This window comes from Centruroides vittatus, unplaced genomic scaffold (genome assembly GCF_030686945.1).
Source record: "Centruroides vittatus isolate TY-2023 unplaced genomic scaffold, ASM3068694v2 contig_359, whole genome shotgun sequence".
In the NCBI taxonomy this organism is placed as follows: domain Eukaryota; kingdom Metazoa; phylum Arthropoda; class Arachnida; order Scorpiones; family Buthidae; genus Centruroides; species Centruroides vittatus.
Genome location: NW_027122182.1, coordinates 2,155,059 through 2,169,211, shown reverse-complemented (window position 1 = coordinate 2,169,211; position 14,153 = coordinate 2,155,059). Strand labels below are relative to the sequence as shown.

The 14,153-nt window shown below is 32.2% G+C and overlaps 2 long non-coding RNA genes across 2 annotated transcripts; one reads left to right on the top strand and one right to left on the bottom strand.

The window, feature by feature from the left end:
* Positions 1 to 1,060: 1,060 nt before the first annotated feature.
* Positions 1,061 to 1,702, bottom strand: LOC136974934 (uncharacterized). The gene is made up of 3 exons (XR_010880720.1): positions 1,506 to 1,702; positions 1,389 to 1,431; positions 1,061 to 1,222 (listed from the first exon to the last, which is right to left on the bottom strand). It is a non-coding gene; the product is annotated as an uncharacterized lncRNA (long non-coding RNA).
* Positions 1,403 to 10,273, top strand: LOC136974935 (uncharacterized). Its single transcript, XR_010880721.1, has 3 exons — positions 1,403 to 1,510; positions 9,780 to 9,925; positions 10,092 to 10,273. It is a non-coding gene; the product is annotated as an uncharacterized lncRNA (long non-coding RNA).
* Positions 10,274 to 14,153: the final 3,880 nt, after the last annotated feature.

Below are 14,153 nucleotides of genomic sequence, written 5' to 3'. Positions count from 1 at the left end.
GAGTAAATAACACACACAATTTAAGTGTGTTAGATCACGCGTTTATAAGTTCGATATTAATTTAAGTGTTAGAGATTATTTTACTTTGTCGAGTAAATAATTTTTAGATTCGCGAAATTTTTGACTTACCTTGTCGAGTAAATTATTTTACTTTGTCGAGTAAATTATTTTTAGATCGCAAAATTTTTCAGATTAAGTCGGTTGATATTAATTTTTGAACCTTGTCAAGTAAATAACACACACAATTTAAGTGTGTTAGATCACGCGTTTATAAATTATTTTATTAAGTTTCGATATTAATTTAAGTGTTAGAAATTATTTCACTTTGTCGAGTAAATAATTTTTAGATCGCGAAATTTTTCAGATTGACTTAACCTTGTCGAGTAAATAAGTCACACACTAATTTTAAGTGTTAGAAATTATTTTACTTTGTCGAGTAAATAATTTTTAGATCGCGAAATTTTTGACTTACCTTGTCGAGTAAATAACACACACAATTTAAGTGTGTTAGATCACGCGTTTATAAGTTCGATATTAATTTAAGTGTTAGAAATTATTTTACTTTGTCGAGTAAATAATTTTTAGATCGCGAAATTTTTGACTTACCTTGTCAAGTAAATTATTTTACTTTGTCGAGTAAATTATTTTTAGATCGCGAAATTTTTCAGATTAAGTCGGTTGATATTAATTTTTGACTTGTCAAGTAAATAACACACACAATTTAAGTGTGTTAGATCACGCGTTTATAAATTATTTTATTAAGTTCGATATTAATTTAAGTGTTAGAAATTATTTTACTTTGTCGAGTAAATAATTTTTAGATCGCGAAATTTTTGACTTACCTTGTCGAGTAAATAACACACACAATTTAAGTGTGTTAGATCACGCGTTTATAAGTTCGATATTAATTTAAGTGTTAGAAATTATTTTACTTTGTCGAGTAAATAATTTTTAGATCGCGAAATTTTCAGAGTAAGTTGGTTGACCTACTTTTGATATAATGTACGGATCACAAAATTGTTAAGTAAATAAATTTTCACCTTTTATAAATAATTTTTTATTTATCAAGTAATATGGTAGAATTTATTTTACCTAGTCAACTTGCTAAGTGGAGCGCTAAACAAATTGACTAGGTAAAATAAATTTGTATTACAAAGAAATTTAAATCGCCTCGTCCCAGCGAAGACGTCTTCGTTCCACTCGATTGAGGATGGTTTCTTATCTACAAATAAATATTATTTGAGTACATATAGTAATTGCATACAAAACAATATTCGGATTCGTTTTGTGGCTCATCTGTAAGTTTTCTAAATAAATATATTATTTTAAAATAAGCACCCATCTGTAAGTTTTATCTAGAAAACATCTTTGTAAATTATTTTACTCACCATTAGCAGGCATGATTTTTTCTCGGAGAATACATTTAAAGAGCTAAACAGGAGAATAAAAATATTTTAAACAATGGTTGTCACCGGTTTTAACTAAATAAATAAAAGTTAATTTACACAATGCTTCAAAATTATTGGTTTGAAGCCGATGCTCGAAAGGTTCTCGGCCACAACCGGGCCGCGTCCGGGTGATCCCAGGGATCTGGCGTATCCCCGGTATCTCCTGGCCACCGAGGAGGCACTATCTCCTCCTCGGCCCACCATTCCGCGTAGCCGCCTGTTCGCTCGGCATCGGCACTTTTTATAGTTTTTTTTACTAATTTCAGCATGTCTCTCTTCACTCTGCTGGTCTTCATTCTGTATATAAATGATCTTATTGTTTAAATTAATATAAATATTTTATCGCGTTGTGTGTATAGAAATAAATTATCTAACCGTCTTTCCTGCCGTAATTGTCGTAGCTATAAAATTCGAATTGTAGACTTCTCTCCACAAGTCGCCCGCTATTTTTTTTCTCCGTGGAAGGACTATGATTTCAGAATATTGAGATGTTTTCAACTCTTTTTATAGCCTGCTCCACGCAGTTTCGATCGACTGTATCTCTATTCTAAACATTTTATTTAAAATTATTTTTAATAAAAATAATAAAACGCTTACCATTATTAAGATGACTGTTGAGCTTACCATTGTCAAGATGAAATTCGGAGCTGTGAAACTCCTCGGTTTGCGCAATTATTTATACTCATTTTATTTTCCTTTAGGTTAATTTTTTATTGCGTTGTATATTAAATATTCTTCCTTGTACAATTTATCATTCTCGAACACGCTAAAGTTATTTCCGTAAACAAGATCTATGTTTCTCACGGGCTAAATTCTGGTATGTCAGATATTTATTTTTGTTAATAAGGTCTTCGCAACTGCTACAAAAATGAAAGGAAATTACCCTCCAAATAAGAAAGGCTTTGATGCCATGAACGAGTATTTGCAGGGAAAATGTCTAATGTTTTTAAAAAAGGCGATATGTATTATTAGAAAGCGAGCTTTCAAAGGATAGTTGAAAATATTGTGCGTGGAAGAGAATGATATTACGCGAGTAATTTATGATGATCACTAGACAAACATTTCTTCCAAATTAAATTTATCTCTTAATTCTATTTTAACTAAGAGGCTTAAAGTTTGTTGACACAACCCAGTTAGATTTTTTCCCGATGAGGCTCCGTCGGGATCGAAAATTGTTAAAGGGTTTTCCGGGCGAGAGGGGCTCAGCTCGGGTTGAGAACTGCGGACTTCCTAGTTCTAACCGTCTACTGCAATACAACACAGCTAAGAATTTATTAAATAGAAAATGAATTTAATGCGAAACAGACTGCCAAAACCTAAAATTTCTGAAGATCGGGAGTCGAAAATTTGACTTAGATCTAAGCATGCATAATACAATAATAATGGTAAGGAGTTTAAATTATATAAGAATATTTAGACGAAAACATATAGAGCGTTTATTACAGAAAATGTTTTAGCTAACGATCATTTTTGTGTGTAGAAGAGAATGATATTACGTAAGTAATTTATATATATTTGTAAGAAAAAATTTCTTTCAAATTTACATTATAAATTCATCTCTTAACTAAGAGGGTTAAAGTTTGGTGACACAACTCTGTTAGATTTTTCCTCGATGAGGCTCCGTCGGGATCGAAAATTGTTAAAGAGTTTACGAAATTAGTTTTTCAGGACAAAAGTTTTACGAAATTAATTTGCCGACACAGTTTAGGGTTTTCCAGGCGAGGGGCTCCGTCTAGGTTGAGAGCTGTGGACTTCCTAGTTCTAGCCGGTATAAACTGGTTCCGTCTCCCGGTTTGCTATATATACTCAAGCCGTCTACTGCAATACAGCAACCAAGAAAACATGTTGTCGGTAAGAATTTATTATTAAATAGTATGTAATTTAGAAAACAGAGTGTCGGTAAAAAGAGAGCCAAAACAATTTTTACACTTTAAATGCTTTTATTATTTTTCATTGAATTACAGCATTGGTTATACGTTACAGTAAGTGAGCGCGCTAAATACAAACGGTGTTTAACAAAGTTTTGTACAAATTCGTCGTTATAGACTTTATCCGTTTTACTTAATTCGTTTAAACATTGGTTTCTATTCATTTTATATAGAAAATACAAACAAAAATAGCCGCAATTCGTCGAATATAAACTCTGATGAACGTTATTATTCCAGCAACAAGTTTTAGAATTGCGTGTTATAAAATCTATTATATTCTGTTTCGATGGCTTAATCCCATAACTATCGTAGTAAAAACAGATTTTTCCGTCAAAGAATACCGATATCCAGTGAGTTCCGGGTTTATTTCTTTCGTCTAAGTTAATTATATACGATTTATACTTAGCGATGCAAACAGGTAAATCATCCGATGCAAAAACTCCTCCAAAAGTTTCTTTTATTTTCGGATCGCTGGATGCGAGCCTCCACAGCGTGACGGTGTTCATTAGTAATCGACAAAAACAGTCCTCGAAGCATCGATTTCTAGAGTATTATTGTATTCGAGTAAACAAATAACGTTTACAGTTTCTAGTAATGCCGTTGCGAACTTAAATTCGATTGAGATGTTTCCTATTTGATTTATACTCTTATGTGATTCGGAGGCGGCTCGATCCTGTGTTAAGTCGAAACTGTAGAGAGTATATCCGTCTTTATACTCTTTGTAAGATATGTTAGTATATTTATGGTGATTAATACATCCTATATCTTCGAATAATGATATAAAATTCCTTCCATAGGCGTTGCCTCCATAATCCGGAGAATATGGTTGAGGCGGCAACATTTGGTTGTCTTTTAATAAACATATATAATTTAAATTGTAATTTTTAAAATTGAAAGGATTATATTTTACATTTCCATTAAATGCAGTATTAGAAACTAGTCCGATAGTCATTCTGTAAGGCAGCTGGCCGATTACGGCGTTTGAGATATTAGTAGATTGTATTCCGCTACTTAGGGTAAAAACTTTTACATCCGTTCTTCGAAACGGCATTTTTATGATGCCTGTTTGCAGCGCTTTTTCTATTCCAATTTGAACAGACGAACTAACGTCTACTTTATTAATTTTTAGAGACGCGTTTTTTATAATTATTTTATAATTATTGCTGGTAGACATTAGAGCAAAATCGTCTTTAGATCTTTCTAATTTAATTCTTAAATCAACGTTATTAATTAACAATTTAGGTTGATTAGACAAATCGATATGAAGCCTTCCGATTAAATCTATTAATTTACTTTGTTTAGCAATATTAAATCTTTTAGCCAATCCTTCATTATTATCGTCTAACGAGTCCATATATTGCGCAGTATCTTTATAAAATAATGCGCTCGTTAAAAAAGTTTCCTGCGCATCTTTTGAATAAAATAATAATGCTTCTAAAATAGATCGGTAGCAGTAATTAGTCTGCGAAATTATTTGTTTATCATTTAAAAACACGCTGCATTGAGAAAATAAACTATTTAAAAAATAATTAACAGGTGCGACCTTTTCTTCGGCAGAAACGTCCGTTCCGTCGTTTTTAATAATTTTTGCTTGAACGTGGAGATAAATCGAATGCAAGTCGATATAATTTTCGCCAGAACCGGATATGTAAAATTCTATCGGGGCACGGCTATCCGATATTGTTGCTACGGGATGAACAATAACTTCTGTAGTATTGTCGATGGCCAGTTGCGTCGAAACGGTGCTAAATAAGTCGAGCTCGCTTTTGGTGCAGGGGCAGGAATTCGGGTCCATTTTCTTATTCCGAAAATATATCGTGTACTTTCCGTCTTTTATTCTGCGTCTGCTTCAGTCTCTTCGGTCGCTTTCGTTTTATACCCGATCCGCCTTGCACTTTTTTAACTACATCATCTTTAATTTCAGAGCCAATATCCTTTAGATGCGATTTTGCCGATTCTTTAAATGATTTCCCCGCAATTACGTCCGATCCAACACCCGACGCAAAATTTAATGCTTTGCGCCCCAGATACGATCCGATTCGGCCCAGAATCGGTACTGATTTTCTAAAAAGATCGGCGAAGAATCCATACCCTCGCTGAATTTGAGGCCCCGCAAAATAACCTCGTCCCGTCAAATGTTGCCTCAAATATAAATCGGGAGTCCATAACGTACCTCCTGCTTGATTACAGTAGTAATTTATACAAGCTTTTGGATCGAGCTTCATTTTGCACTTCTTAAAGACAAACTAATGCTAGATATTAAACTAACAGGTATTTATAACTGTTTAAAAGATAAAATTAATATTGTTTTTCCTCCGAAAAAGACTATCTCTTTTCCGCTCGCAGATCTCAGTTCGATTTCGATTGTTTCGATAAAATTTTTCCTAATAGGAAAATACAAAGGTTTGGAATAAACTTTGACTATCTGATCTTCTTTCGTGCCCATAACGGGTATAACTCTTAATAACGGCGCTGTTATATCTCCTACGTGATGAGAAGAAATAATATTCGAGTAAATAAAAATTTCCGAAATTCCCGCCGACATTTCGATGGGATAGCGACTTATATATTCGCCGGGTGGAAATTTTGTAGCCGTAAATCCGAGAAAATCTTTCAATTCATCTCCAAATTCTACAGAAATATTCCACGGAACTTTTAAAATAATTTTATTATTAGGCAGCAACGCCAGTTTTATATACTTAAAAATGCCAAGAAATTTTTCGGGAGACGAGTATAATCCGATAGGAATAAAGATTTTTTCGTCTTTATAAACTTTCTTAATTACTTCTCTCTTTCTATTTTTCTCCACTAAATTAAAATATTCGTTAGAGTAGTCCTGAGTCGACAGTCGAAAATTATGAGTCGAATTACCCCTTAATACAGTATCTTCGTTAGGTAAGTTTAGCATATAAAGTAATTTCGACGAATCCTTTACGGTGATAAATAACTCGTGCTCGTCTTTTATATTTATATCCACAGTTTGATTATTTTTATCGAAAATAAATTCTGCCAAATTAGAATTTGTTAGACTAACTATGTTCGAATTTATTATATCAAACAATTCAGTTTTATCGCCTTTAATAGAAATTAATGGAATCAAATATGATTTATCCGGCAAAGGCTCGTCTTCTTCTTTCACGCTTTCTTCGATCGTCACAATATACTGATTATTATGATTAGATATATTAAACCAGTTTCTCGGAATAATAGCTTCGGCAAGACCGACGGTCCAATTTCCGTGTAAATTAATAGGAGGACTCATTTTCACCGTGAAATGCGACTGCGTATTCCCCGGAAACAGGTCCATACTTGCATTACTTATCAGCGTCACGAAAAAATCTGATTGCATCATTTTGTTACCTTTTGTAATTCTTCGGTATAAAACCTTCCTTCTAGAATCTCGTTATTCGCATCTTTTAATACGTAAGTCGGAGGATGCGATAGAAATCGGTCGTGAATAACAAATATTTCCTTCGTCCAGCCCGGCAGATATCCGCGACTAAATGTTTTACGTATTTTCGAAATTCGAACTAAATCACCAATATTAAATTTAAATTTACTTTTCCTTTTTATACCGTACAGCCTATCAAAAATCGAACCGTAATGCAAAAGACTAACTTCAGATGGAGCCATCCCGATACTTCTATGAAAACTATTATTATATCCTTTTACAATATCGTTTAATTTATCGATATATTGATAAGAATTACGATAAGTAATTAATCTATATATTTTATTTCGTAAAGTTTTATTTAATCTCTCGACCACCGAAGCCTTAGTATCCGAATGGGTCGAATAGTGATTAATTTTATATTTTTTAAACAAATTTTTTACTAATCTATTATAAAATTCGGTTCCCTTATCGGTTTGCATATTTTTAGGAACATTGCGTTTAAAAATAATTTGAAACGCTTCGGCAACAGACTTAGGTTTTTTATCCTTTATTGGCACAACGTAACAATATTTACTAAATACATCAATTACTGTTAATAAATATTTTATACCGTTATTATATCTAGAAAATTGCTTTAACACAATTAAATCGGCTTGCCATAGGTCGTTAGGATAAAAAGCTTTAGTTTTTCTTCGCGAATATTTAACCCTTACAGGTTTATGCAACGAATAAACAGGTTGAGAAGACAGCCATTTTTCGACAGTAGATCTCGGAAATTTAGAAGCTTTAACTAGTTTACTCACTCCTCCAAACGATGCCGAAGATTTGGGGTTATAATATAACCGTCTCAGTAGTTTCTCCATTCCGGACTCTTCTTCCTCTTTTTCGACGACTTTTTCCACTGGTAAAATACTCTCGGAGAAATTGTAGAAAAAATTTCTTCGGGACTTTCGACTTGTATCGGTTGATATCGCGGCTTTTCGCCGATTTCGGGTAGAGTCGACAAACTTTTATTTCCTATCCACTCTCTAGGAAAATTTAGTTTTCTTACAGCTTCCCAAAACACGTTAAAACCGATAGGCGCAATAGATGTTTTTCGATTGCGAAACAAATGAGATAACAGATCAATTATGTGGCTTCGTGGTACTGGAGTGCCGCTAACTGTTAATTCACCTTTTGTATTCCATCCGTAGTCGTTTTGTCTCAGTTTATCGATTAAATGAGGAATGTATTTTTGATATAGCTGGGGTACAGATATAGTTATTTGTTTAATAAACGCATCCTCACCGTTATCGGAGGTAGGTGGTTTTTCTTCGGGTAGCTCCGGCGGTTTTTCATCGGGCACAACGGATACTCTGACAGGCTCCTTCGGCTTATGGACGGTTCTCTGATATCTCGAAATCAACTGACTTAATAATTTAACTTTACTATCGTCGGATAAATCGGTACTCTCGAGTAATTCTTCGATATTACTTCCAATTCTTATTTCGGGTTTAATTTGATATCCTGCTAACAACTCGGGAGGGACCAGAGCCATTTGCTTCGCCATTAGATTCTTTTTCCTATTACTTTACCGATTAATCCTCCTGCCATAGACAATAACGGCGCCAGTAGAAGAGGAAGGAATCCACCCGATTGATTAATCAAAATTTTTTTCTTGATATTTAAAGGAACACGTTTTTCACTTAATTTCCTGATTACTTTTTTATATTTTCGTAATTTATGAACGTCAGCAGGTATATTTCCTCTCAGAAAATTATCGCATATTTCGCACAAAACTTTAACTTGGTCGGAAGTAGCCTCTTTCAATATCGCTCTTCGTTGAGAGGGAGTAGTTTTGGCTAAATGCGCCAACATGTGATAATTTTTCTTTACGTTCTTCATTTTATCGGTAAGTATATCCAATAAATACCTTGTTCGTCCGGAAAACACGAATCCCGCACCGAAAGTTTCTTGTCTGTTTTAGGATGAAAATCCAGCAGCAAATAACCAAAATCCTTTTCTGTCGCTTTTTTATATGCGTCCATAAAAAAATTACATTTTCCTGCGAAAGCTTGACGTCCCAAACAGCTTACTTGACTTTCGTCTCGATTATTTTTAAACAAAATCAAATAATGCGTATTTAAAGTAATATCTCTCATAATTCTATTTTTCGGAAACAGATTTTGCATTATCAGGATCACGCTTACATTATAATGGTGAGACTCTGTTGTGAACAGAAACGCAGTTTTTGAACTGAGTTCGTGCATCAAATCATCGATTACTACTAAATCCCATCCTTGCACAGATTCAGGTAGGCCGTACATAAATGTAATACCTTTTTCATCTCGAAAAAACGGTAAGTATACAGAATAACACCATAAAACTTTCTTTAACTGTTTTTCATAAATTTTACAACGAATAATTTTTCTTACTAACGTAGTCTTTCCACATTGCGACGGTCCGGCGATTATGCAGTTACTCGGGTGCTTAAAATACATGTCAATCGATTTTACTGACTTTAGCAAATTTATAATGTTTCAATCCGCAATTTATCTCTCTAAATATTAATATATTCTTTTTATTCTTTTCAACGTAAACTTCTCTCATAACATCCGAACAATCTTCGAACGAATAATATAATTTATTACTAACGTCGTTAATTCTTCCGTCTTCATCAACAATTACAAAACCGAACTTTCCATCTTCCTTCCATATATCTCCGTTAACTTTAAAATAACGCAAAACAACGGGAAAATTATCGGGAATATCGAGTGAAAAATTATTTACCGCAGCTATACAGCCGTCCAGAGACTTGTACAACCGAGGAGAAACAGAATAATTTCTGTCGCTGTCGTAGGTAAAAATAAAGCCGTATGCTTCCATGTTCGATCCTGGCATTAAAATAAATTCTAACGTATGTTAAAAATTTATATATGTCGACAATCAACCAATCACATTTTATAGTAAGTATGTCAAAAGGTATTTGTAATACATTATGAAACCGGAGGTTCTCTGGGACGCAGGCAGGCTTCAAACCAATAATTTTGAAGCATTGTGTAAATTAACTTTTATTTATTTAGTTAAAACCGGTGACAACCATTGTTTAAAATATTTTTATTCTCCTGTTTAGCTCTTTAAATGTATTCTCCGAGAAAAAATCATGCCTGCTAATGGTGAGTAAAATAATTTACAAAGATGTTTTCTAGATAAAACTTACAGATGGGTGCTTATTTTAAAATAATATATTTATTTAGAAAACTTACAGATGAGCCACAAAACGAATCCGAATATTGTTTTGTATGCAATTACTATATGTACTCAAATAATATTTATTTGTAGATAAGAAACCATCCTCAATCGAGTGGAACGAAGACGTCTTCGCTGGGACGAGGCGATTTAAATTTCTTTGTAATACAAATTTATTTTACCTAGTCAATTTGTTTAGCGCTCCACTTAGCAAGTTGACTAGGTAAAATAAATTCTACCATACTTACTTGATAAATAAAAAATTATTTATAAAAGGTGAAAATTTATTTACTTAACAATTTTGTGATCTGTACATTATATCAAAAGTAGGTCAACCAACTTACTCTGAAAATTTCGCGATCTAAAAATTATTTACTCGACAAAGTAAAATAATTTCTAACACTTAAATTAATATCGAACTTATAAACGCGTGATCTAACACACTTAAATTGTGTGTGTTATTTACTTGACAAGGTAAGTCAAAAATTTCGCAATCTAAAAATTATTTACTCGACAAAGTAAAATAATTTCTAACACTTAAATTAATACCGAACTTAATAAAATAATTTATAAACGCGTGATCTAACACACTTAAATTGTGTGTGTTATTTACTTGACAAGTCAAAAATTAATATCAACCGACTTAATCTGAAAAATTTCGCGATCTAAAAATAATTTACTCGACAAAGTAAAATAATTTACTTGACAAGGTAAGTCAAAAATTTCGCGATCTAAAAATTATTTACTCGACAAAGTAAAATAATTTCTAACACTTAAATTAATATCGAACTTATAAACGCGTGATCTAACACACTTAAATTGTGTGTGTTATTTACTCGACAAGGTAAGTCAAAAATTTCGCGATCTAAAAATTATTTACTCGACAAAGTAAAATAATTTCTAACACACTTAAATTGTGTGTGTTATTTACTTGACAAGGTAAGTCAAAAATTAATCTGAAAAATTTCGCGATCTGAAAATTATATCGACGTCGAAAAATTATTATCAACTAACTCAAAAGTTTTGTGATTCGTGCTACCCATACATGTTATCGTACGGGATTTAAAATTTTTGTGATTCATGCTACCCATACATGTTATCCTATGGGAATTTTGTGATTCGTGCTACCCAAACGACTACTACTCTCCTCTCCTAGTCCTGGTGTATAATTCTAATTTATGGTCGGTTGTGACGTCAATGAATCACGTGACGGAACGATTTATGATTATTTGTTAATTCTGAAAACAATTAGCGTAGAGGCAGAAAGGGCCTTCTCTGCACCGGGATGTATATTCAATTCATTAAGAAGTAGGTTGGGAGACAACACCATCAATACCATTTGTTTCTATAGATCCTACTTTCAGAAAAGTCAAAAAATAACAGATGTGATTGATTTAATTTTATTTAATCCTTTAAAATACTTTATTCAAGACAAGACTAGTATTTTATAACTTCTACTCTAATTCTATTAAGTAAGAGTTTTTAACTTAGTGGGTGGAGTTTTTAACTTAGTGGTTAGTGGGCTAGGCTAGGCAATTTTATTGTGAAAATTCATAAGAAACTGAGACTATCTAGTTAGTTAAATAGTTAATTAAATTAATGTGTATCAGTATCTTAGATATATGATGATATGTATGTGGTTCATCATTGTGATAATAATAACTAACTACCACACTACTACTAATTACTTACTCACTACTTTACTAACACTAATAATTAAATTATTTATAAATAACTACAGACTGATATGTAGAGCCTATATATGAAACTGGTAAGACTGATAGCCACTGATTATCCGTCCTTACATTATTATAATATATTAACCCTGCGTGAGTTGCTAGGAATCGTTCTCTTACTTAGGTCGCATTGGGTCTCTCAGACCCGTCATTTTTATTTTGAAATTAATAAATTTTTTCTATCGCATAGGAAGACTACAATTTTTCCGTTAAATTCTACGCTTTGTTTTCTATCTACTAGTATAAATTACTTCTGTATTGACAAAATTGTCTTTTCAATATTTATTTTTACGTAATTTGATGAAAAAACACAAAACAATAAACATATCAAATTTCAACTCGCTGTAAGTTATCTGACGTTTCACCGATCGTCATCGGGTTTGTTTGCAAATGGAGAAGAAAGATGACTCAATCATGTGAAGTTAGTAGAAATTCAGTACTACTGCTAAAATTTTTTTAATACACCTCGCGTTACCCCCTATCGCAAAAGTCAATAAACATTAATTGTTTTATGGCTCTATTAAAAAATGCTTTTTTCTGGGTTTCAAATCGACAAATTGACAACTTTTTTATTTTGTTTTACTCATTAGAACGTCATCTTTAAGATTTAAATAAATTGACAGATAATCTAGTACAGTGAAAGTACGACTTTCCAATCTTTAAACAATTTTTTTCCAATAATAAAAGCAGCTATCTGTTGAAAAGAAAAGGTGTTTTTCCATATAGTTGGTTTAATAATATTTCAAGATTAAATAATAATTCTTTACCCAACAAAAAATGTTTTTATAATGATTTAACTAGAAGCCACATAAGTTCCGAAGATTATGATTTAGCTCATCTTGTGTGGAAAGCTTTTAATTGTAAAAAATTTTCTGATTATTTGCAATTATATCAATTTGTCGATACAATTTTACTCGCAGATATTTTTACAAATTTTCGAAATTTATCATTAAAATATAACGATCTCGATCCTCTTCATTTTTTAACTTCTCCTAATCTTACATTTATTGCAGGATTAAAAATGGCAAAAATAGAACTGGAGCTTTGTACCGATTTAGACATGTACCTTTTCATTGAATCAGGTGTGCGCGGAGGCCTTTCGTTAGTATCTAAGCGTTATAGTCGCGCTAATAACTCTTACGTATCTCAAACTTATGATAATTCGAAACCTCATAGTTATATAGTGATGATTGATAGCAATAATCTGTACGGATTGAGGATGGTTCAATATCTCTTATATGGAGAATTTCGTTGGTTACGTCAAACAGAAATTGATAAATTTAATATAAAAAATGTCTCCCTAGAATCCAAAATAGGATATATACTCGAAGTTGATTTAAAATATCCTGCTTCGCTACATAACCGTCATAACGATTTTCCCCTCGCAGTAAATCATAAAAAAATAGAATACGAAGATTTATCTGAATATCAAAAATCGCTTTTATTTTCTTTAAATCTAAAATTTAACAATAATATTAAAAAATTAATTCTGACTTTAAAAGATAAATTTCGTTATATTGTACACTATAGAAACTTAAAATATTATCTAAAGGAGGGATTAATTTTAATAAAAATCTATAGAATACTTTGATTTAAACAATCCGCATATTTAAAACCATATATATTTTTTAATAATGTAAAACAAAAAGCCAGTAAAAGCCAGTTTGACAAAAATTTTTTTAAATTAATGAATAACAGTTTTTATGGAAAATGTATGCAAAACGTTCGTAAACAAATTAATTTAAAAGTGGGATTGAATAAAAAGCAATGTAAAAAATATGTAAACGATCCTGCGCTAGAGAGTTTCTGTTTACGAAGAAAATAGACTGTATACAAGCACACACAATAATTGCACTATTAAAACGACTTTATTACTCACAACAATCCAAAACACTGCGATAATACTGCCCGGACTCCTCTCGAATCCGTTCCACAGCCAAGATGGCGTCCACGCTCTCAGGAAAAACTAAAAAACGCGCGAAACGAAAGCGCCCTCTCACAACATTAAAGTTTTCCAACAAAAAATAAAAAATAATTTAAACATTACTTTAAACAGTTTCCAAATAATAAACGAAGAGTGTAGCATTTTCAGATTAAAGAGAACAAATTTATTGCTGAATAAACTACTGTAACATAGTCTTTGGTTTTAGAGTTAAGTAAAATCATATTATTCTTTTTTATTTGTACTGTATATATTAGTACACGGAAAGTTAATCTCCACTCTTTTCTGACGTTCGGAGGCTAGAAATTCTACAGTACTCTAATCTGTTTATTTCAAAACAAATCCGAATAAAATTAGAAGATAAAAAAGGTTGTAAGGCAAACAGGTAAATTATGAGAGAGAAAAATTTTTTATTATTATTCATATTACCCCAAATGCATTTCGCCGACAACGGCCTCTTCAGTAGGGCTTTTTTCT